Below are 24,830 nucleotides of genomic sequence, written 5' to 3'. Positions count from 1 at the left end.
TACCGGAGGACCCAGCTATACCATTCCTGGGCATATACCCAGAAGATGCTCCAACATGTAATAAGGACGCATGCTCCACCATGTTCATAGAAGTCTTATTTATAATAGCCAGAAACTGGAAACAATCCAGATGTCCCTCAACAGAGGAATGGATACAGAAATTGTGGTACATCTACACAATGGAGTACTACTCAGCTATTAAAAACAATGAATTTATGAAATTCTTAGGGAAATGGATGGATCTGGAGAATACCATCCTGAGTGAGGTAACCCAGTCACAAAAGAACACACATGGTATGCATTCTCTGATAAGTGGTTATTAGCCCAGAAGATTGGAATACCCAAAGTACAATCCACAAACCACAAGAAACTCAAGAAGAAGGAAGACCAAAATGTGGATACTTCATTCCTGCACATAAGGGGGAACACAGTACCCATGGAAGGAGTTGTTGAGACTAACTATGGAGCTGAGACTAAAGGAAGGACAATCCAGAGACTGCCCACCTGGGAATCCTTCCCATATTCTATCATCAAATCCAGACACTATTGTGGATGCCAGCAAGTACTGGCTGACAGGAGTCCTATATAGCTGTCTCCTGAGAGGCTCTGACAGTACCCAACTAATACAGAAGTAGAGGTTCACAGCCATCCATTGGATTGAATACAGAGTCCCCAATGAAGGGGTTAGAGAAAGGATCCAAGGAGCTGAAGGGTTTGCAGCCCCTCAGGACAAACAATATGAACTAACTAGTACCCTCAGAGCTCACAGGGACTAAACCACCAACCAAAGAGTACACATGGTGGGACTAATGGCTCCAGCAGCATATGTATAGCTGAGGATGGCCTAGTAGGTCATCAATAGGTGGAGAGGCCCTTGGCCCTGTGAAGGTTCTATACCCCAGGTTAGGGGAATAGCAGGGCCAGGAAGTGTGAGATGGTGGGTTAGTGAGCAGGGGGAGGGAAGAGGGAACATGGTTTTTGTTTTTGTTTTTATTTTAATTTTTTTCTTTTTTTCAAAAAGGAAAATGGGAAAGGAGATATATGGCATGTAAAGAAAATGTCTAAAAAAAAAAAAGAAAAAATAATAATTTAAAAAGAGGTCATGAATTAGAGAGGAATTGGGGACAAACCAAAGGAGTTGGACTGGGTTGTATGGAAATTATATAATTATAGTACTTATGTATGAAATTCACAAAACTAATTTTTTAAACAAAAATGCCTAGACATCACAAACAAGCCATTGCAGCTGATAAAATAAAAGTAAGTCTCTTGTTGTAACATTAACATAGAAACAAAACAGTTTATAGTTTTCTACCTGTCAACAGCAAGGAACAAGAAAATAAAACACCAGTCTATTCATAGCAGAAAAACACATAAAGGACTCACAGGATATGCACATGGAACATTTAAAAGCTTTATGGAAAAATTATAAAACCTTATTAAGGATAAAAGGAAGATCTGATAATGGCAAGAAGACTCAAAGGCATAACATGCCAGTTCTGCCCACATTATCTATAAAGGAATCTCAGTTTCAAACAAAAGCCCTGAAGAATTGGGGTGGTTTCTAAACCAAGTCTAAAATTTATATGGAAAAGTAAATTGTCATTGCTAACATAGTGTGGAGAAAGGGAATGGCAGGCAGGCAAACCTGCCTTTAGGGAAAAATGTCCTAGAGAGGTACAAAAGTTAAAAACAGGGACACAGAAACAGAGCCCAGTGAGGACGAAGCTCAGTTGACAGACTGGCTGGCTGGCTGTTCAGCCTCCAGCACTGTGTAAATTGCATGTGATGATGCACACCTGTAATCCTGTCATTCAGATGGTGGGTGCAGAAGGACTGAAAGGTCTAGGTCATACTTAGATACACAGCAAGTTAGAGCCCAGCTCGCACTCTATGACACCTTGCCTCAGGATGACAGGGAGACAAGGAGCAAACAGAGGGGAGAACGCATGTGGGTACATGAAAGTCACTGGGGCAGAGGTAGCTTCATAGAGCAGCTCATTAGTAAGAGAGGATGGGCATAATGAGCTTTCATGTATAAACTCCGAATAGAGTCCTACATCAGTGACTCTAACTGAACTGGAAGACCTCACTCTGAAAAATTTGCAACATAAATGCGGAGGTGCAGGGGAGAGGGATTTCCTGTTCTCCGGAAACCTGCCAAGCCCTCTGCCAAATGACATCTGCATCTGCTTGTTCTGTACTCCTCAAGTCTTGCCTTCCCAAGAGAGACGCTTAACTAACATGTTGCCAGGCACATTCCCTTTACTTGGAAGACCCAGATGAGCAGGAATTGGCTGCCCAGTCTCTCTAGATCCTGATGTTTCCCTGGAACAACGGGTGCAGAGGATTCTCGATCTAGGGTAAGCGGCACCTCTCGGAAAGACCCATTTGGCTCCAGGAATGTCTCCCTCATTGAATCTCATGCTTCTTTTCCCACCAGTCTCACGACCCTGCCATCTCATTTCCTTTCTCTTTACACGGATCAGAAAAGACTGTTGTAGGCAGCTTACAGCAATAGCTCGCCTCCAACCTCAACACTGAGCAAAGCTTTTTAGCGATCACACTCCATTTATATTAGAGACAAACAAAGCTGCTTTAAAGACCATAGCTGCAAGATCTATAACAAAAGAATTGATAAAAGACAATTATGAATATTTTTCATAAAAGCAATAAATTTATTGACAAGGTAAAAAAATAAAAGATATTTACTGTTATAGAGAAGTTATATTTAGCTAAGAAAGAGTTCAAATAAAAAGCAAGTTAAAAACCACCAGAAATGCACTAATAGGAAGGTGGGGGGAAATGAAAAATAAGCACTTATTTTCACAAATATACATATATGTGTGTGTGTGTACATATATACTATCTCATTTTATAAATACATAATCATAGTATTCATAACCAATGTAATTTAAAAATATTGGTAGTAATGTGCATATGTGTGCAGGATGTATGTAGATATGCATGTGTGGAGGTCAAAGGACAGCTTTGTGGACTCGGTTCTCTCCTGAGATTCAAACAGGTGACCTTTCACAGCAAGCACATTTACCCACTGGCCCATCTCACTGGCCCATCATATAACTGCTAACTAAGATGAGTATGTCTGACAGTTTAGCCATACTCTGAATGCAAAAATACATAAAATGAACATCATGATTCCATTTACACATTTTAATGTTTCGCTGAAATAGAATTACATCCCTCTCCCCTTCCTCTCTCTAGCCATGCCCAGCTACCCTCCCCCGAGCTCCTTATATTCCCCGAATCTGTTTGATCTCTACAAATCTGTGGCTCTCTGATCCAGCTGTGGGTTTCTGTGATGGTCTCCGTGTGCTGTAAAGAGAGGCTTCTTTGATGGTGAGTGACGGGTACACGTCTCTGTGGGTGTAAGGATGAGGTTTGGGATGTAGTAAGGAATTATGTAAAGCAGGGTTAGTAGATTCTTTTCTAACCTCTGTGGAAGCTGACCTTGTTTTCAGTACCACACACAGGACTTCCCTCCTGTTGAGTGCACCGTAGCTCCAATTAGACCGGTGCTGACATGTGAGTGCCCCTGACTACTTTTATTCATGTTTTGCCATGCTTCATAGGCTTTGCAGCTGGTAGGACAGTTTAAAAGCTTCCCTCCCTTGGAAGTTTAAATAGTATTTTCTGGAACCATGGAATCTAGACTGCAGGAAAGAGATCTTCAGGTCAGATTCAGCCGGAATCATCTGAGACCTACGTCTGGGGTATCCACAGCAATAGAGATCTACCCCTAACCCCTGAGAGACAACCAGGGGCTACAAAGATAATCTATATCGCTTTGGGAGTCACTTGGGCTGCCCTGATCTATCATCAAAAGGAGGTTTCTTCCACCTGGCACTGGGGGTTATGTTAGTCTATGGTTCTTGAGTGGAGCATTGTCAGTCCAAGTGGCTTAACATCCTTTAAGATATACAGGATATATGAGTATATATACATGTATTATGTAAATATGAGATAGCATGACTCCTTGAAAGTCATCAATCTTTCTGCTATTTGTCCCTTGTCCTCCTCCTTCTGTGTTGTCCTTCCTCCCTCGTTCTCCCTCTCTTGTCATCCTCCTCCTGTGTTGTCCTCTCCCTCATCTCCAGGAGGAGCCTTCTCATTGTTGTTTGTTCCCCACTTTATATCATCTGGACCCTCCTAGTCTTCTCCCCTAAAAAAAAAAAATTAAAATGAGAAGGTAAAAATGTTCATTGTTTCTGAAAATATTTTTTTGGATATAAAAATAAAAGAGTGGGAAGCTGGAGGCTCATGCACCATCTTTCCAGCTCAGGGATCTGGGGTTGGGAGGCTGCTGAGGATGGTGGTCAAAGTGCACTTGAAATAAAATACAAAGTGTTTAGTGTCTAACCTACTTTCACTCTAACCAAAGCCACACGGAGAGGAAAGGCTTTGTTAGGCTTACACCTCCGTTTCACAGTCCACCCTTGAGGGAAGTCAGAACAGGAACTTAAAGAGGAGCTCACAGCAGAACCTATGGAGATAAGCTACCTGCTGCCTTGCTCTGTGGTTCACGCTGGTGCTCATCTAGTGTTCTTAAACAACCCAGGGCTAGCTCCATAGAGATGGCACCATCCACATGTGTGAATGGTCCTCTTACAACAATTATAATCATAAAACACTGCTGCAGCCCAGTCTCCAGTTAAGGTTCCCTCTTCCCAGGAAATTTCAGGTTGTATAAAGGTGACAGTACGAACTAATCAAGATAGTGTTATTAATGGTCCGGTGTGAATTTGTAATAGTCTGTTCTGCATTGCTGTTATAAAGACCATGATCAAAACCGACTTGGGAAGGAAAGAGTTTATTGGGCTTATACTTTCTGGTCACAGTCCATTCTTGAACGAAGTCAGAGTATGAGCTGGAGCAGGAACCTGGAGGCAGGAACTGAAACAGACTGTAGAGCGATGTAAGCTTGCTACTTTGCTTCTCATGGGTTTCTCATTCTGTTTTAAAGTATAACTCAGGGCTACCATGTGCGCTGGGTCCTCTCACTTCATTAATCAAGGATCCCCCACCCCAGCCCCCACAGCCCTGCCATAGCCCAGACTGATGGAGGCATTTTCTCCCCTGAGGTTCTCTCTTTCCAGATGGGCTCTAGCTTGTGTCAAGTGGACAAACAATCAAAACAACACAGGATTGTTTCACCCCATACCCTACACTTAAGAATAATAACCCATTTTTTAAAATGTCCCATTTCTTACTTAAAGCATGAGAAAGACACATACAGCAGTGGGCCTGTATATTATGAAATGTTGAGATGCTGTCGTGGGAGAAACAAGAGCATGCTCTCCATATAAAAATGACCGGAAGAAACTTATATTCACTTTTCCTAAAGATGAGATTGAAAAGAATGTTTGCCTTTAAACCTATGACTGGAGAGGCAGAGGCGGGTAGGTCAATGTGAGTTTGAGGATAGCCTGGTTTATACAGTAAATTACAGGCCATCCAAGGCTTTGAAAAAGGCCTGTCTCAAAATAAACAAACAAATAAAATAAAGTAGGTATTTGTAGCTTTATTCTCAATTCGGCTTTAAATAAGACACATACTCAATTTCTTCTAAATAAGCACAAAAGACCACAATGGTTCTCGTGTAATGGTGTTAGGCCTTGTAAGAGACTAATATTCGTTTGGACTTTATTCTTGTGTCATTGGTACACCACCTCGGCAATTCTGGAGCTTCTGTGCTTCTGGAGTTCAGAGCCCAGGCCTCCCAGGACCACAGTTCCGATGCTCCTGTCATTCCCAGCTGTGCCACAGGATGCTACTCTCATGTTTTTACAATAATAAAATTGTGCTTCAATTAAATTGAATGACAAAAAGAATGAAGATACAGTCTACTTGTTTTTTTTTTTTTTTAATAAAGAGACTCATGGCAGCTATTAAAGTCTAAAGGTTCTAATCCTACCTTACTTGCTGTGACTAATTGTTCAAGTCCCTTTAAATCAGATTGTAAACAATAAATGAGATTTCCTACTAATGACAAGCCAGTGTCAAAACTAAACAAATTTTTGGGGGACAGATTTTTTTTAAAAACTGTGAACACCTACAAATGCCCAGAACAAAAGCTACAGAGAGGTAAATTCTTATTGGAGGTTTCTGTGCTCAGTGGGTGAAGTCAGGTGCTGTATTTATAGACTTCCAAGACACCTGTGACACAGTCCTCTAAAAGCTGGCAAATACGTTCACTAGTATTTAATACTCACTAAAATTGCTTTTAATGGTGCCAGTCTATTTTTGAAATATGTTGTAAAAATCAAAATTGCTTCTGTCCAACATGAGTCATATTAATGCGACATTTATGCTTATCAGCAATTACCAATGTCACAGAACAAGACACCATGACCTGCTCTTAGAGCTCATTGTATACTCAATACATTATATCAGTGTTGGAGCTTATCTCTCTCCTATAGGACAGTGGACTACTTATTATCCCAGAGCACACACTTGGATAGATTGTGAATACTAGTTGTACTAATAAATGACTCTCCAGGGTGAGGTACAGCAAGAGCCTCAGAAGTTAGCCTTCTTCTCCAGCCAAGAGATGCTGGGAGCTGGGAATAAAGGAGTGGTAGGAAAGAAGGCATGCTCAGTGTAGGGTGGTTTGAATAAAAATGGTCCCCATGGGCTCATAGATTTAAATATATGGTCCTTAGTGACCCTGTTTGGGAAATGAGGAGGTAGGGCCTTGCTGAAGAAGGTGTGCCACTGGGGTGAGCTCTGTGGTTTCAAATGCCCACACCAGGCTCAGTGTCTCTCACTCTGCCTGTTGCCTGTGGATCATGATGTAAGTCTCAGCTACTGCTCCAGAGCCGTACCTGTCTGCCTGCCTGCACACTCCCTGCCATGATGGTCATGGACTAGTGCCCCAATTAAATGCTGACTTTCGTAAAAGTTGGCATGGTCATGGTGTCTCTTGCCACCAACAGGACACTGACTAAGGCACTAAGGAAGATGACAAAAGACCAGGAAGACTTGCTCTTCCTGCCAGCAATCAAGGAGAGTCCCGGGCCCCAAACAGCCCAGGCTGTGCTCTATCTAGTGGATTTGTCTTCTTATAGAACCTTGATATATGGTAATGCTAATCCCCAATGTGAAGGTCATAGGAGGTGGGGCTCCTGTGAGGGGACAGGTCACAAGGACATACTCATTAGTGGGATTAAGGCACTTATAAAAGAGATTCCCAAGTTGCTTCATCCTTTCTACCATGTGAGGACACAGCAAGAAGGTGCCATCTATGACCCAGACAGGGAGCCTTCACCCAAAACTCGGCTGCCTTGATCCTGGGCTCACCAGGCTCCAGCCCTGAGAGAAACAGTTTCCTGTTGTTCGGAGATACTACTAATAGTATCTGGTTATGTTTTGTTTAGTTGTGGCCTAGAGGGCTTAGGAACATAAAGGGGTGTTAATATTGACTGAACATGCTAAGGAACCTTGACATTGTGCTTTGTGCTACAGAATTAGCTATGCGCCATCCCAGCTGCTGAGAAATGAGCTGTCCCATCCTCCAGCTAGCAGACTGGCAGGAGGGAGCAGCATGATAGCTTCTGAAAGACAGATGGGGGTTCCCTCTGCCTGCTCTGTCTGGCACACTCAGTAAGAAGCCAGGCTGCTGTAAGCATGTGAGACATGACTCCCTTTATCCCAGCTATTCACATACGCTGGAGTCACAGGTCACAGTTCATCTCAAGTAGGGGAGTCACAGGTCACAGTTCATCTCAAGTAGGGGCAGCTCTAAGAGGGTCAGTGTGACTCATAAGACTGGAACACAAACGGATAGGATGAGTGTTATCAGGTAATAAATTTGTAAGCTTTACTCAATTCAGGATATTGGTTGCCTAAGCAACAGAGAGGTTAAAGCCACAATAAATTATGATTGACCTTATTCAAACAGAGTGGTTATTGTTTTACAATAGGGAATTATCACTGTGGCTGTCGGCTGCCAAACGCAGCTCAGTGTGGAAGACATATTAAGTTCATATCAGCGGAAAAGAGAATGCCTCAAGCAAGGTCCAAGAAGATTGCCGTCCAAGGCTCAGGCAGCGTCAGACAGCAGCCCTGCCTGCAGCCTCGCCTCAGCCCAATGGTAGTGCATCCAGTCACTTACTGTGCAGCTTTGTCACTGGCTCCTGCCTCTCTGAGCCTCTAACTGAGCTCCTACTAGGGAGTGCATGAAGTCCATGAGCTGACATTCCCTTTTTTTAATTGGGTATTTTTTTTATTTACATTTCAAATGTTATCCCCTTTCCTGGTTTCCCTCCCTCTCAGAAACACCCTATCACATCCTCTCTCCCCCTGATTCTATGAGGGTGTTCCTCCACCCTCAGCCACTCCCACCTCCCAGCTCCTGATTCTCCTACACTAGGGCATCTATCGAGCCTTCATAGGACCAAGGACCTTTCCTTCCATTGGTGCATGACAAGGCCATCCTCTGCTACATATGTAGCTGGAGCCATGTGTACTCCTTTGTTGATGGCTTAGTCCCTGGGAGTTCTGGGGAGGTATGATTGGTTGATAGTGTTGTTCTTCCCATAGTGTTGCAAACCCTCTCAACTCCTTCAGTACTTTAACTCCTCTACTGGGGACCCCATGTTTAGTCCAACAGTTGGCTGTGAGCATCTGCCTCTGTATTTGTAAGGTTCTGGCAGGACCTCTCAGGAGACAGCCATATCATTCACAAGCATACCCTGGACACTCTGCAAAAAAAGGTCCTGCTATCACTAAAAGATAATAAAAAGCCAGGAAGGGTCTGAGCCTGGTGGCACAGACCTACAATTCCAGATACTTAGAAGGCTGAGGCAGAAGGATTGCAGTTTAAGGCCAATTTAGGTTAAATGGTAATTTCAATGCCAACCTGGGAAACTTAAGTAGACCATGTCTCAAAATAAAAAAATAAAAATAAAATAAAAATGGGCTCTGTGATATAGTTCAATGGTAGATCACCTGTCTATCAAATGCCAGGCTTTGGGTTGACTCCCTTCACACATAACACACACACACACACACACACATGTACATGCAGGCACGCACACAAACACACATTATTAGCAGTTTGGATAAGTGAAAATATCTGGGGTGGGAATATGAAGTCAGTCATTTGATTGGTGTCTATCCTCTGAGCCATGTTTGTCTTCTACAGTAGACGTGGGTCTTCCATATATCTGTCTCTGCATTCAACATCTGTCATACGTTCAGAGGGAGGAGAAGACAGCTGCACCAGCTTTCCTACTTATCTGATTGCTTTGTGTCACTGGCATACACACATCTGCTAAATAACCAATCCATGTATGCCCTAACTCCCTCCTGATAAAACGCAGATGTCTGCACCCCAAGGGGCAGGGGAGTACTGCTTATACCTGTGTGTAAGGCTCACAGCCTTGGGATCTTCCTCATCCCCATCTTCCTCCTCTCACAATGAGCCCTAGCCTAACATGGATCCTCAGGTTCTGTGGGTAAACAAAACAAGTAAGTTGTTCCTGGACCCTTTCTCAAAGAGTGGACAGTCTAACAGACAGTGCAGGACATGGGCAGTGCCCATCTCTGATGCTCCAACCTGAGAGTTCAAGGGGGAAAAGACAGCGAGTCGGAGGACATACAGGAAGGAGCTGCTGCTGGGCGGAAAGAAGTCACATGGGGAATGGAAGAAAGGAGTCAGGAAAGGAGGGAGAGAGGGATCACATGCATGAGCGAGTTTCTGAGCGCGTGAGAAAGACAGTGCTAGAAAACGAATCAAAGACTGAAACACAGCCCCAAGTTTCCGACAACTCAAATAGATGCCAGCATCCTGGAAGGTCGTTGTTGTAAGTGTTAACAAAATTCATTGAAGACTAAAACATTGTTTTAAATCTGGGTCTGGAGAGCCCAGTGGTTAATGGCCCAGTGGTTAGAACCATGTTCCTTTGCTGCTGTGAGGAAAAGGAGTTTGTTTTCCAGCATCATGGTTTTAGGTAGCTTACAACTGCCTAGAAGGCCAACTGGACATCGGATAATTCTGGTCTCTATAGGCATGCATGTGCAGAAGCCCACACACAGATCTGTACATATGAATAAAATACAAGAAATGTTTAAAGAGAATGTATATATTCCATATATATACATAATAAACCATATTAATATATGGTTTTTAAAATGGGCCTTTTATCTAGAGGGAGTTAGGGCATACATGGACTGGTTATTCAGCAGATGTGTGTATGCCAGTGACACAAAGCAATCAGATAAGTTAGGAAATCCGACGCGGCTGCCTTCTCCTCCCTCTGAACGTATGATAGACAGATGGATGGACACACTTGAGTCACCACCATGTCAATCAGAACGGGGCTAGCAAATGTCCATCATTCCAGGAAGCTTCCCCTTGGTCCTTCCCACTTAGGTCCACCCTCCCCCAAAGCATCTGATTCGATCACTGAAGTGAAGCTGTGTCTATTTTTACATAGAAGCAATCAGATACATTGTGTCCTTCTGGTTCTGCTTTTAAAACTCAACATAATGTTCGTCTGTGTTACATGAATCAGTAGCTTGCTCCTTTTCATTACTGAATAGAATTTCACTAGATGAAGGTACCAGAGTTTATCTGTTAATAAACACAGAGGTTGTTTTCATTTCTCATGGTATGAAAGAAAAATCTACTGATGCAAACATGGACAGATCCTCATGTGTGCATGTATTCTCACTTTTCCTGGCTATACATGTGGGAGTGCAATGTTTGCACCTAAGCTTCCATGTGTGGTATCTTTCTAGAAAATGGTCAAGTAGTTCCTTCCAGCCTGTCTTACCATTTTGCCTTCTGGACAGCAATAAAAAGAACTTCAACTGCTCAACATTCTTTCCCACATTTGTTAATGGCAGCTTTTAAAACTCTGTGTGTGTGTGTGTGTGTGTGTGTGTGTGTGTGTGTGTGTGTGTGATGTATATGCATGTGTGTATAGTGGTGTGCATATACTTGCACACACATGCAGAGGCCAACAGAAGTCATCATGCCTGGCACACTCCATGTAATTATTATTACAGTTATTATTATTTGATACAAAGCTTTTCACTGAACCAGAATCTTACCATTTATCGCAGATCTGCTGGCTAGCCTGCAAGCTCCCGAGGAGTCCCCCTATCTCTACCCCTCCGGCCTTGCTAGCTTTGGATGGAGGTGTTGAGAGTTTGAATTCCAGTCTCCTTGCTTTCATATTGTCCTTTACCCATTGAACTGGCCCTCGTATTATTATCTGGAGGAGTGTGTTGTTTTTGTTTTAAGCCAGTCTTACACGTATGGGATAACACCTCTTGGTGATGCCTCTCACCTGGCAGTTCTTGACTTATAAATGCACTGCTCTGGCCTTTGCTTCAGCTTTCACTGGGCCTTCTTCCATCTTGGCCTCTCCAGATGGCCTTCATTTAAACATATACCAGTCATTGAATTTAGGGGTACTGTAGCTTCAATGTGAAAAGTCCCCGTTAGGCTAACATGTCTGAACACATTGTCCCCTAGCTAGTATCGTTTGGGAAGGTTGTGGAGCCTTTGGGAGGTGAAGCCTCGGTGATGGGAAGTGCCACTGGGAGTGGGTATTGAAGTTTCATAGCCCAGGCTCATTTTCTGTCCACTCTCTGCTTCCTCTTCCTAGATGTGAGAGGCCGCGGTGTCTCAACTGAATACTCCTGCTGCCACGGAGCTCCTGCTGCTACGGACAGAGCTCCTGCCACCACGGAGCTCCTGCTGCCATGGAGCTCCTGCTGCCACGGAGCTCCCTGCCACCAAGTCTTCTAGTCCATGATGAGCAGTGCAGGCTCAAAGTGTAAGCCAAAATAAACTCTTCTGTCCTAAAGCTGCTCTTGGGTGCTTAGCACAGCTATGAGAACAGAAACCAATGCACGGGCCTACTTTAGTCTTGGGAGACCTCATCTCAATTCATTATATTAACTGTAGTACTTCACTACAAAGACTGTGTTTTCAAATAATATCATGTTTTGTGGTTGTAGGTAAACAGGAATCGGGGTGGTGATGAGAGACACTTTCAGTCCAGTACATTACTCTTTGATACACTGTACTTTGAATTTATCCTGGTGCTAGCTGAGTAAAAGCTGGAAAGGTGGCTCAGTTGTCAAGGAACTTGCCGGGCAAGCCTGAAAACTAGAGTTTAGATGCCCTGTGGGCATGATGCCTACTTCTAATTCCAGAAGGCTAGCTTCCAAGACCAGCTACATCAGCCACTCTGGGTTTGATTGAGAGGCCTTGCCTCAGTGAATAAGGTGAAAGAACAATCGAAGACAATTTCCAACTTAAGCCTCCACATGCATATGCACACCCATACACATGTGTGTCCACACATATAAAACATGCATATATGCATCACACACACATACACACACATGCACAAGGCACATACAGAGACACACATATACACACACTCACAGAGAGGGCGTGGGGAGAGAGAATAAAAGCATGGTGTTTTTTTCTTCTTTCCTTAACTCGTTGATTTAACAGTGATTTAACGGAACAGTGCTGGATGTTTAACACGTTCTAAATGGATACTTGCTGAACCAAGGCAGTTCATAAAGTTTATGAGGACCAAGCAGGGAGTGAATAGAGGTGGAGGGAGGGAGCATCCTTGAGCTCTGGTACTCAGGGTAGAGAATTGAGGGAGATGAGGCTGGACCACAGAGAACAAGAAGCACAGGAAGGAGCCTGCAGAGAGAACAGGATACTGTGCTGCTAGGAAAATGAAATGTTTCAAGGCAAGTGATCTGTGCCTGATATGCTGAGAGGAGTCACTGATGACCTTGAGGAAAGCCATACTGATGGAGTATGAGGCATGAAAGTCAGATCAAGTTTATAGGAACTAGAGGCGGATGCTCATCTAGGTAGGCTCAGTGGTTGTTGGCAGATGTCTACACATAGTATGCCATTACTACCTTCCCTTTGCTTCACTGGGTCTCTTTTCATACTTTTAAAAAGGATTTATTTTACATGCATGATCATTTTCCTGCATGTATGTTTGTTTGTGCACTACATATATGCCTGGTGGTGACAGATGTCTTAAGAAGGTATCAGATCCCCTGGAATTGGAGTTAAGAAGAGTTGTGAGCCATCTTGTGGCCCCTCTAACAAAACAGCAAGCACTCTTATCCTCTAAGGGAGCCCAGACAGATGTACTCCTGCTAAGGTGGTGAGCATATGGTGGCTTTAAGGAAGACAAAATCAGGTGGTAACCTTAAATGTAGGACAAATTGTCTGGAGTACTTAAGGTGAACTTTCTACTTTCAAACTTATTTTCACCTGCTCCCTAAACTATGCCCCTAATATTTTAGAAGTGAACTAAGTTGAATGCAACAAATCACTAGTTTATATTTTCAAAGTCTTGTGCAGGATGTATAACTCTTTATAATTTACTTAACTAAGGCTTTGACATTGTTTTTGGAGTTGTTTCCAACAAAACTCCATTGTTGAACACTTTGCTTACTTCCAGTTTGGCCCTAGCACAACCACATCAGAAGAACTGTATGAAATCACCCAGCAGAATCAGGATAAGCAGATGAAAACTAATTACAAACCATGACCATGGAACACAGGAGGGAAGCAACCTGAGAGATTCTTTTAAAATACACAACATCTCTGAAACAAAAGGTTTTTTAATGGCCATAGGTGAAAGAAAGAAAGAAAAAAAGAGAGAGAGAGAGAAAGAAAGAGAGAGAGAGAAAGAAAGAAAGAAAGGAAGGAAGGAAGAAAGAAGAAAGAAAGGCAAAGAAAGGAAGAAAGAAGAAAGGAAATTGCTAATATTTGAAATATGTGATGGGTAAACATTATTCATTTTCAAATAGATGATTATTTTTCCTTTGAAAATTGATTAATAACTCAACTGCTTTTAACAAAGTTATGTGCATGTCCCCTGCTGTACCACATTACCACAGCACTTATAAAGTAAGCTGAATGCTCATCTTCTTGGATCTCGCATTGATTAGCTGTGCTTGGGTGCATACATGCGTGCAGGTATGTGTGAGCCACCCTGACTCATCTCAACCTATCCGAAAGTAGTCAATTAAGCCCTTTCTCTCTGGGCTGAGCCTGCATCTCATATTACCTTGCACAGAGATGGTCAGGGTTCTGACATCAGACAAGTGCCTAGCACATAAGAGAAATGGGAAGATACTTCAAAACCAACTCATGTCCTCCTCTTCCAGCTTCTCCACAGAACAACGAGAGAACTCTTTTTAGGTCTGAGTCTCAGTAGCCAAGGTCCTTGTCCAAGAGCCCACCACCTTGCTTCTACCTATGATAATTTTATGCTGACTTCTGGTCCTCTGAAATATGATCAGTCCTTGTCCTGTATCTAAGAGTGAAAACAAAACCCAGCAGCAGGTTTGTGGCAAGGCTCCTTTCCAATAAGGAGAATAAGTTTCCTTCTGGCACCCAAAGCAGCTCCTTGGGTTCTTTAGAATTGCAACATTAGATTCACCCCAGGTGTGAATATAGCCTCGAGCATTTGTTATCTCCTTTGGTGGGAACAAAGGTGAGACCCAACCCAGGCAAGTCCCTGAGAATGTGCTCTCTCCTGTTAGAAGGACACAGCCTGAGTTATCCTCACCTTAGATAGCACCGCTTTCTTTTATGTATGTACCTTTGACTGGCCCATTTTCACTAGTCCATTTTACCTCTGACCACTTAAAAGCAGGTTTTGAACCTTGTGGTAGTCTACCCCTGAGCATCTACCTTAAAGGACACACTCTCAGTCCCAGCACTGTGGCCATACCAAGAAAGCCAACATCAACTTAGTATCTAATGTACAATCCTTATTCAGATTTCTAAATGTGTCTTCAGAATAGTTTAAAGCTGGCATAGGGATGCATTCTGTAGTACAAGAACTCAGGAGTTGAGGTGGGAGGATTATGAGTTAAAGACCATTCTGGACTATCAAGTTCCTTTAAACAAGAGTATCAGAGATGGACAAATTATTCAGGAGTTAAGAGCATGTATTGCTCTTGAAGAGGACCTGGGTTCAATACCTGGTAGACGCATGGCAGTTCACAACTACCCATTACTCAGTTCTACATCATATGCCTTCTTCTGTAGACACCAGTATACACACAGTGCACATGTATACATTCAGGAAAAACACTTATTCTCATAAGATAAAACAAATCTTTTTTAAAAAATCATACAAATAAAATGTTAGATATGGCTCATCCGGTAACAGTGTTTGCTGTTCAAGCATAAGAGCCTGAGTTCAAATCCCCAGAGCACATGTAAAAGCTATTCGTGGTCACATGGAGGGAAGGAGCAGCGTTGCAAGAAGTTCTGGGGCTTGCTGGCCACCAGCCTAGCTCCAGGTTCAGTGACAGACCCTGTCTCAAAGAATAAGGTAGGGAGTGACTGAGCAGGACAAGCGACATCCTCCTCCAGCCTCCACATGCACACTCATAATGCCACACAGACAGTAGAGCGAGCATGTTCCCATCATTATGTTGAAAGCAAGGCGTGTTAGGTAACCAAGCAGTGGGATTGATAACTACGCAAACAACTTAGTTTTAAAATACAAAACCACCCAACCACATGCTGAACAACTGTGTGTGAGATGAGATCCCGGTGCTTCTCAGCATCTTGACAGCTCTTTTGATCAGTGGCTTTTCTAGGTGTTTTGCTGCCATTGCTGTTTTATTAATCAGACATAGGCGGCACACACTTTGCTCCACTGAGAGGGAAATGGCTGAAAAACCCCCTTAGGAACCAAACAGAACCTTGCAAACCTAAAAACTCAATTTTTATAACGCTCTTCTAGATTTCAGAATGACAGATTGCCAAGGACATGAGGCAGTAGAGATCTCTGTCCTTGTTCAGAGATCATTTGTCACCTAGTCCAGACGTATAACCTGAGGACCCCGCCAACCTCCTGCAAGTCTGGCAAACTGTAGGAATAACCTGTAAGTAGAGAGTGCTGTTTGGTGTAGCCCCTACAGAAACAGAAGGAGCCTCCCAGGCAGGAAAAGGCTGACTGGGTTTTTAACTATGTATAGAAAGAACAAGGGGATGGAAACAAGGAAGGAGATCTTGTCAGTGCACTTTTGAAATGTGCTTGTTGAATTTTCAGATCTTAAGGGTAATTTGTCTGAATAAATATAACTATGCACCTTGTGCTGGGGACTTGGATCCATTATGTTACAGGTATAGATGGCCACCATTTCTACCCATCAGCAGCAAGTCCGAAACAGGGAGTCAGTACTGTACAACCTGATGAGTATGCTGGTGCAAGTGCCTGCTAGCTCTACTTCTCACTGGGGGTGGGATGCACTGCTGATAATAAAATCTCTGGGGACAGCAGACATGACTAGGTGGCTAAGAGCACTGGCTACTCCTCCTCAAGATCAAGATTGGATCCTCAGCACCCTCATGGCACCACAGCCTATAGCTCTAGTTCCAGGGGATCCAACATGGTGAACAGACATTCATGCAGGCACAGCACACACACATAAAATTAAAGAACTGGTTTTAGAAAGAGAAAATAGAAATGTGTTTGGATCCGTGAGATAGCTCAGTAGATAACAGCATTTAATACCAGGCTGATGACCTGAGTTCACACCCCAGGACACACATGGTGGAAGGAGAGAACCAACCCCCACAAGTTGTTCTCTAAACTCCCCACACCAGCCATGGCACTCGAGCACACGTGCACACATGCATGGACACACACATGCATGGATATGTAGGGGGAGGTGTTGATTCCCTAATTCATTCTTGATTGTGCCAATAAAGGAGGTGGAAACCAATTGCTGGATGAAGGGGGAAAACATGGGACTTCTAGGTCCCAGGAGGAAGAGAAGAGACACAGGAGAAAAGTTTTCAGACCAGATTTTGGAGAGAGAAAGAAGCTGTGGACATGTAGGAATTAGGGCCCCTAGAGTTTGTACCCCTGCCTTGAATGGGGGCCAAGGAGGATGGAGGGGAACTAGTTGATAAGATTAGGCCAGGAAATTCTTCACCCAGCATTGAGTTATCTAGCTAGTTTTAAAATAATAAAACTGCCTAGTGTTTTTCATTCATGGTGCTAGGGCGGGCAGGAGAAGAAAGAGAACAAGCTGGCAGCTTGGCGAAGCTGTCCGTGAGGAGCTTGGGGAGCAATCGCAGCTCCCAGGGAAAAATGCCAAGCTGGCTGTTGGTGGAGCTAAGCTGAGAGCGTGACCCCAGGCAAAGGAGCAAGCATGTTTTTAAAATTACACACTACATGGATGAATACATACACACATGCACACATAGACACATACATGCACACATACACACATCACACATACACACATGCATGGAGATACACATACACACATGCACACCTGCACACATCACATATACACACGTGTATACAGGCATGCATGCACACAATAAGTAAATTTAAATTAAAAAAGAAACTAAATGCTTGAATATTGAGTCAGTCCTAGTTACATAAGCAAAACTGATCTGAAGTGAACGATATTCTCAGCTTCTGGCACCATAGTTTTAGCAATTGTTCTTTGGGGAAATACCCTAATAAATATCAAATGTGAGAGTCCTGTGAACTCAAGACTTGACATGGAGTCACAGAAGATTGATCTTAATGAAGATCTGTTTTGGGCTGCCATCTCTGTTCTCGAGGTAATGAATGGTCTCATTAATTGAACTTGAGGGTCACCTTTTGATTGTGTGCACAAGTGAAGGACAGGCAGGTAAATGGGAAGTGATGAGCAGCCGTGTTACACGGGAGACAGGCTCCATCTCATCACTGTGGGTATGAGAACTCCACACTCACTATCAGTCCCCGTGGAAATGCCCAAGAACTTGCCCGTCTCAGAGCACGGTACAATTGTGCCTGAGGAAGTGAAAAGGCAGAGAGCAAAGGGCTTTGTTTGGCACTGCGTGAGAAAACAGTCTTCACACAGCAGAATGAATTAAAGAGAAGGCCTGTGTTTATTTCCTTCTGCTCTGACTCTGAGCAAAGCTGGTGAGGGGTAGCAAATAACGACCGGATTGCCATCTCCCTGCTTTGTACTGGCCTGTGCGCGGCCCGTTTTGTAGGGTTTCAGATTTATTGAGACAGATCACACTCCCATGTGTAAATCACTTTGTAAATCAGGCAGTTCCCCATAATTCCTTTGGACCTCTGGGGTGCAATAGAATACACTAAAACAATAATTTATTATTAAGTGGTACCCTTGAGATGGCTTTTTTAAGGGAATTCTCTTCTTGTTGGAGAGTCTGCCTCATTATCTTACAGTAAGCACCTCCCTGGTTTCTGTCCCTATCTGCTCATTATTTGTTTATCTGTCTGAAAGGGAAAGAGGTCCCAGCTTTCGAAGGTTGGAGGTCACTTCCTGTGTTTCTGGCAGAGAGAAGGCATTATTATCTCTTCTCAAAGAATACAGGGCCACATCACATGGAAGACACAAGTCTGTCTTTCATCTGGATAAGCCAGGGTTTCCCTTTCAGCCACTGGGCTCCCTGATGCTTTGTAGAAGGGCTAGCCTCCGACCTTGGCACTCAGCTTCCTTATGTGGATTTCAAACACTGTTCCTTTAAGACATTTAGCTTGTATTTTTGTTTGATTTTAAATCTTTTCATATCTCTGATTTGTACAAAATAAGAATAACTACTCAGTGGCTTAGTCTCCAGTCTCTAGGAAGAAGAGGTGGGTAGGGCTCTGGGGAAGTTGTGAAATAGCTATAAAATTTTGTATTGAAGTTAAGAAAACCCATTTAGAAACTGGTGTTTTAGGCTTATTGGAAATGTAATTACTTTTAGCCTTTGTAATTTTGTAGAAATAAGAATTACACAAACAATGCCTTTCAAAGGAACTTAATATTCAAGAGAGGATTTAGGTGGTTCCAGATGAAATGAAATCACATGTTTGGGTAGGCTGCATTCTTAGTGACCTTCAGGCGTTGTGTGTTTCCTTCTGCCGAGAGGTGAGCCCTTTCTGCATTGGTCAGCCCTGGTTTCCCTGCCACCAGCTGCCCTGATTGTTCTGTAGTCCGCCTGCACACCCACTCTGCGCTGTCTCAGTCCACCTGCACAGCCACTCTGCCCCGTCTCATCATGAAGTAAGCGGGATGCACAGCCATTTGCCTAGGACTCTCCTTCCTTTCTCATGACTCTCCTCTGGTACCTTCTGAATTTATTTTCTTTTTTTTTTATACCAGCTTCTCATTGTGTAAATTTAAAGGAGAGCATGAAGAGAGGGTGTGTGGCTGCACACCCATGTTCTGTAGCCGACTTCACATTCAGATTGAATATTTGTGCTTTCTTAAGCAAGGAGTAACTTATTCGGAGCTTGAGTTGTCCTGCCGTGCTATTCATTATATGTACATAATGTTTTGGGATTCAATATGCCCCATATTCTCTCCCTTCCAACTCCTCTCCACATTTCTTTCCTAACTTTCTCTCTCTCCCTCTCTCTCAAATGCAATATATACCAGTTGAGTCCGTTTAGTAAGGCCTGTATGTGTATGGGTGAGACCATCGCTGGAGCATAGGTAGCCTTTTAGGCTATATCTTTGAAGAAACTGATTCATGCTTTCTGAGTAGCCATCAATTGCCAAGAGTTCCTCAGCTAGGGGTTGGACTCCATGAGCCATTTTCACATCCAGGATGGGATTTTGGCTTTGATTGTGTGAAAATCTTGTGCATGCAGTCCCAGCCATTGCAAGTTCATGTGTGCAACTGCTCTTTGCTATTTGGTAAAAAAAAAATATATCACATCCTCTGGCACTGACAGCCTTTCTATTCCCTCTCTCACAATGATCTCCAAGTGTTGGGCGCATGAATGCATTCTACAGTCTCTTATTCTTAACTGGATGGATGTAAGTCTCTGCGTTAATCACTGCCTACTTCAAAAGGAATTTCTGTGTTAATACACAGATGTACAGAGAAGAACTTATGGTAGTTTATAGCTGTGTCCATTTAGCACAATAACAGTATAGATTGTCCCCTAGGCCTGTGACCTAGCCAACCACAGGTATTTGGCCTGGTTAACAGTACCAGGCATGGGTCCCATCTTGTGGCGCGGGATTTAATTCCAATCAGAAAGTGGTCAGTCACTCCCACAGAATTCATGCACTGTGGCATCAGTGTGTATATCTTAGCAGGTCAGTAAGTATTGTAGCTCACAGGGTTCAAGGCAGGATAAAAGTAACAATGGCCTTCCTCCCCTAGCAGCATGCACGGAGCCTTCCTACAGCGTAAAAGCTAACCAATAGGAATGAGGCTTCTCAGTTAGTATTCGCTTTATTTCCCCATGTTCTATGACTGAAGTATGTGGTATCTTCAGTGATAGGGCCTTCTTATTGTCAAGTTCTATAGAGTAACCAAGTAGCTAGCTTTCATTTAATCTAACAACATATAATGATTGTTTGCCCCTGTAGTTAAATGCTTTTGGGGCACCTTTTTATAGTTACACATAATGTCATCTATGGTGAGCCATCATTTTCTTAGTTATATTAGTATTTTCATTTTTTTCTATTGCAAACAACTTTGTGATGTATGTAGTTATATATATGCATGAGTCCTATCTTTCTGATTATTATCTTAGTGAGGAAGATTTTCCTTCTGCAGACATTGCTTGGATGAGCCCACAATAATTCATCTCACCAATAAATAATTCAGGCTTAGAAGTAATCAGAGGAATCACACATATTGAAATTACAGATGCAATTGGGGCCTAAAAGGCCAATAAACTTATAGCAAACCTCTTATTTAATGAGTCTAAAGCACAGACTGCAACCCCAAGTGTCTGGAACCCTATCTGACATGCATCCTACCTTAGTCCATCACCTTCTGGAACATTTTCTAAACCATATACAAGTAAATGTGCAACTATCAACACACAGTATACACACATACATGTACACACTATAACCGAAGAAGAATTAAATAGAACTTACAATTCCATTTTTAGTTGAGAAACTCACTACAGTATCTCATGGCATTGTAATGTGGCATGGTTCAAGGCTTGTCATGAACATCCCTGAAAGGATTCTAGGTGATTCACAAGGATAACGAGGGCATTGGTTAACTCCCATGTGTCAAGGGCTGGGTACACCCAAGGAGAGATGATACAGACAAAGATAGAGCTGTCCCATTTAGATCTGAGCACGCCACAGTTCCTTATTCTTTGGAACTGTTGTAATCTCTGCATTAATCACTATCTGCTGCAAGTCACACTCTGATGAGGGCTGAGATATGCCCTAACCACCAAAGTACGCACCAGAGTTTCCCCATCAGTTCTTAAAGGTGAGAAGACATCACACCAGCGTATCTCAAACTGCTGAGACAAGTGGCCAAATATTGGCTTTTCTGTTCAGAGACAGAGGATTGTCAATAACCTTCTCAAGTTTTTCAGCCCAGAGGTGTTATGTAAAAGGCAAAATCTGGTATCTGTGGTTCCTCTCCTCCACTCACTCTGAGCAGCTACGGTTCTATACCACACAGGCAACTTGGACTCCTGTTCCTATCTGACTCTGCCTATATTATAGAGCTAGCACCGACATGACTTGGGCAGGACAGATTTACATGATTACATCAGCAGAGACTCGTCATGTGGCTGCTTGGGAAAATAGACTAAGCTAGAGTGGATGGCTCCCTGAAAGGCTGACTCACTCTCACATCTCTGCAAATGGTTATTGCATTGCCTGGCATGTTTTAAATACCTAACGGCACTGCAGCACTTCATATAATTGCCTTCCCTAACATTGATGGCAAGTATAAATAGTCTTCTTAATATGCCCAGAAACTTTCAGATTCCAGATGTTCCCACAGTAAAGGGACCCAAGCTATAATTTCCACCTCACTTAGAAGCTCTGGGTCAGAGAAATATGATAAGCATTTTTTTTTTGTCTCCTACAGATTTCCAGCACCCCAAAGTAAGCCCACACCCCTTTGCTTTGAGACTTAAGAGACCGGCAGAGATTGATTTCTGGGCCTTTCTTTTCCTTCTAAAGGAAACCTCCAGAGAAATCTACCTCAGAAAAACCCTTGGGCCTTTGCCAGGGGAGGGTTCATCATATCTGTAGATATCGGGAGTAGGTTGAGTGTAGGCCTCCTTGTCTTTCTTTGCTGCGGTTTACTCTTCTTGACTACTGTGTGTCCATATCCTCTTAGAAGAACACTGATGTGCTAGACACCTGGTCAGGGGTCAGTAACGCTTACTGTTCTTCAGAGGGGCTGAATTCAGTTCCCACGATTTGAATTAGAACCTTGACTATTAATAAGTTTGAATTTTTAAAGCTGCACTCAAATAGACAGGTATATTTCAGTAAACCCATCGTCCACCAGAATCAGAACCACATTTCGTTTCAAATCACTTCACTTCTGACTTGACTATCTACATCCACACCTTCAGAGGTACCACTGAATGGGGCATGAAGATCAGGTGCTCAAAGCTAGTCTCAACTGTTCATGCCGTTGGATGCCACCCTAAAGGACATGGTGTCCTGTCTCAAAAACCAAACAACAATAAAAATCCCCAAATACAAAACAAAACAAAACAAAAAAAGTACAGCATACACCATGGGTCTGGTCCTTTCCCTTCTCCAGCCGCTGCTAGGGAGGGAAAGTAGAAATAAAGGTCAGAAAGTCTCTGGGCCTGAGCCACACATACTCTTATGGAATGGACAGAAGGGCTCTTGGGCATCCTTCTAGGTGTGGTTAGGAACTCTATCAGGCACATCAGTACCAGATAAGATTCCCAGAGAAGTCCAGGGTTGAGAATGCATTTCATTAATCTATTTTTGTATACTCTGTGGATATCTGTTTGGTCCGTGCTTGTGGACGCTACAGATCTAGCCCCAGACAAACAGATTTGCAGATTCATGGCTTCTCCGGAAGCCTTTCTAATGATGCCATGCCTAGGCTAGCTTTGGCCTCCTCCTTCCAAACCTGCCTTTCTCTGTTCTTATAAAAGGGAAATGTACCCCGTGTGGATACAAGAGAATGTAGAGGAGACTACAATGGCAAGTTCAGGGCCATTTGACACTGGTGGGAATCCATACCAGAAACGCACTAGTCATAGTTTCCATGAATGAATGAGAAGCGCACCTTCAGGAGCAGCGTTTTCAGACCTTAAGGCAGATTTGGGAACAATTGCAAAGGCCTCTTCTCTTTTACGTTCTCATACTGACAGTCTCCTAGCCTCCAGAGTGGTGTGACAAGGAGAGAGATCACAGAACGTGTTACAAGTCTGTCTTAGCAGAGCATTTTGTGTTGAGGAAGGAAGGCAAGTCCCTCCAGCAGAAAGATTAAGTCTAATTTGGCTGATTGGTCGACCATGGAAACTGATTTATCAATTTGTTTTTGTGACATATATTTTCTATAAATTAATTGAGCCCTTAAAATAGCAAAAGAATTTATCAAAAAGCTCTACTGGCAAAGGCAGACTTAAATGAAGTGCTTAGATTTTCCTAATTCTTCTAATAACACTATGGAAATGCCATGCTACAATGATGCCGTTTCTCACTACTGTGACAGAATAACTATCCAAACAAATATGGAAGGAAAGATTTGTAATAAATAGTGACTCTTTACTTCCTATCAATAACAACTCCGACACTAATTATTAATAAATAAAGGCATTGGCCATTGGCCTTGGTTCATTCACTGACTAGCTTGTAACTTATTTAACCCATCCAAACTACTTTGTGTCTAACGTTTGGTTAGCTATCTCTTCTTCAGCCCCAGTCCACGTTTTCCTCATCGTCTCTCCTCTCATCATCTTCCTGAGTTCATCTACCTGTTGCTTTACATTCATCTCCTGAGTCTCTAGTCTTTTCTTTACTCTATCCTGAGTTCAGCTACTTGCTGGCTTATGCCCCTACATTTTTCTTGAATCTTCCTTTTATACTCTATTTCCCAGAATCTTCTCTTTTCCTGCCAGTGTCCCACCTCCTCCTTCCTGCCTCCACTCATTGGTCATTGGCTTATTTACTGACAGGTTATGCTTATAAGAGAGATTCTCTGTACAAAGATATTTTTTAGCTCATCATTTCCAAGAGATTTTAATCAGAAAAGGCATGACATCCTGGTTTCAGCTATGGTAGCAGTTCTCAACCTGTGGGACACAACCTCTTTGGGGGGTCAAACAACCCTTTCATTGGGGTCACATATAGGCGTCCTGTATACCAGAAATTTACATTATGATTCATAACAGTAGCAAAATTACAGTTATGAGGTAGCAATGAAAATAGTTTTATGGTTGAGGGTCACCACAACATGCGGAATTGTATTAAAGGGTCACAGCATTAGGAAGGATGGTGGCTTGTTCACATGTCACAGACTAGAAGTAGAGAAAATTTTCAGACTCAAGGGCAGATATAGTCTTTAAAGGCCTGGCACCTTCCTTGCTCCAACCAGGCTCCAATTTCTAAAGGCTCCATAGCTTTCAAAACAGCAACATTCGCTCACAAAGAGCATGAGCCCATGGGCAATACTTCAGAGGCAAGCAGTAATACACACCTGCTTAGAGAGTAAACAGGAGTCATTAATCATCCTTTGCTAAGTCTCAGAGCCTTTGGGGCTGTATTTCCCCAAAGTTGAGAAACGTAATGACTCTAGTGATAGAATTAAGAAATGTTTTGAATCTTTTGTAAATCATATTGCTTCCTCTTTTAGTAGGGCAATCAGGCTCTTAAGAAAATTAAAGAAAGCACATATGTATGCATGTAATAAAAGTACATAGCAACATTTGAACTATTACATTGTTGGGTCTACTGTGAAATCATAACAATTATAGTGATAAATCCATCCAGAGAAAAGTCAACCCCGAGCCCCCAATGGTCCCTGAACATCTAAACAGTTTTTTTTTTTTTTT

The sequence above is a fragment of the Mastomys coucha genome, unplaced genomic scaffold (genome assembly GCF_008632895.1).
Source record: "Mastomys coucha isolate ucsf_1 unplaced genomic scaffold, UCSF_Mcou_1 pScaffold1, whole genome shotgun sequence".
Classification (NCBI taxonomy): Eukaryota; Metazoa; Chordata; class Mammalia; order Rodentia; family Muridae; genus Mastomys; species Mastomys coucha.
The sequence above is the reverse complement of the archived record's forward strand: the minus strand, read 5'-3'. Positions refer to the sequence as shown.